The following is a 1,250-nucleotide window of genomic DNA, read 5'->3' as shown; positions in this document are numbered from 1 at the left end:
GGGGATGGAGGGACAGAGGGTCAGAGCAGAAGCACCCGGGGGAAGGTGAGGAGCGGGTCACTTGTAGGAGCCTTGGCGTCGGGGAGAGATTGCGGTGCCGAAGTCCCAACCGTTATTAATGGGAGAAACTCGTTTGGGGGGCAGAAACGGGCTCTCGTGCCGCGGTCGCTCTGGGGAAAGGGGATTAACAACAGCAGTCCTGTTGCTCTGCCAAACAGGAAAAACATGTTTGATGAAGGACCAAAATCTATTACGGCATCGCTCTCTCGTTAGCTGCAAACTCAAAGCGGGCTGCGGAGCGGGGGATGAAGAGAGCGCGGGCGGGTGGACAGCGCTGGGGGAAATGGTCCTGTATATATTTAATTACATGGAGCTGATCAACAGCGCCGTGGATTTATTCCAAATGTGCAGGTTGAGGCAGGTTAAAGAGGCAGGTTTAAGGCAAGAGGTATGGTACAGACTTTCCTAAAAGGGGCTTTAATTTAAAAAAAAAAAAAAATCCATTGAGCTCTTAGAGGAGAAAGGGGGACGAGAAGCGAGGGGATGGCGAGGGGAGCAGAGTCCCTGCCCGACTGGCTCCCGCTAAACGAAAAAAACGTTTTGGTGCGGGTTAGGTGAAGCTCTGCAGGCTGGGCTGAATATTCGGGGAAGCCTTTGAAAGAGGAGAGGGGTGTAATAAACCCTCCCACCAGCTCGGGGCAGGGGGGGGCCTGCAATTTTGATGAAGGTTTGCAGGGAATCGGGCTGGTGGAAAGTTTAAAGAGCAGATTGATAGTGCGGCAAGACAAAACCCAGCATCTAAAAACTGCAACCTGGGAACTGCTAGTTTATTTTCATTTACTAGCTTGAAGCCCTGGAGTCACAACATTTTTTTCCCCTTTCAAATGCATTAATTCTATTTTTTTTTTCCCCAGGGGGTGTCAGCTAGCCATGAAGGGCAGGGCACGCACCAGCCAGGGGCTGCCTCGCCGTTCCTTCTCCTTTACGCTAACGTCTGGACAGGAGCACGTTACAAACCGTGAATGCCACCCGCGTTTGCTCTGTTCTTGCCCTGTGAAAGGATAACCTTGGGCTCCTTTGTGCCTATCCCCATCTTATTTGGGTTTTGGGTTTTTTGTTGTTGTTTTATTTTTATTTTTATTTTTTTTATTTTTCCCCCCTTGCTGGTTTGCCTCTCTGCCCCGAAGAAACCGGCCCCGCGGGAGCAGAAACCCGACGGTCGGGGGAATTCAGGCACCGCGCCTCCCCCC

General features: G+C 51.7%; 1 protein-coding gene across 1 annotated transcript in view; it reads right to left on the bottom strand.

Moving 5' to 3' along the window:
• The window catches only part of TBX2 (T-box transcription factor 2), an 8,116-nt gene that overhangs the window by 1,790 nt on the left and 5,076 nt on the right, over window positions 1-1,250 (bottom strand).

This window comes from Egretta garzetta, unplaced genomic scaffold (assembly GCF_000687185.1).
Source record: "Egretta garzetta isolate BGI_Z169 unplaced genomic scaffold, ASM68718v1 scaffold112, whole genome shotgun sequence".
NCBI classification, from domain to species: Eukaryota; Metazoa; Chordata; class Aves; order Pelecaniformes; family Ardeidae; genus Egretta; species Egretta garzetta.
The sequence above is the reverse complement of the archived record's forward strand: the minus strand, read 5'-3'. Positions and strand labels throughout refer to the sequence as shown.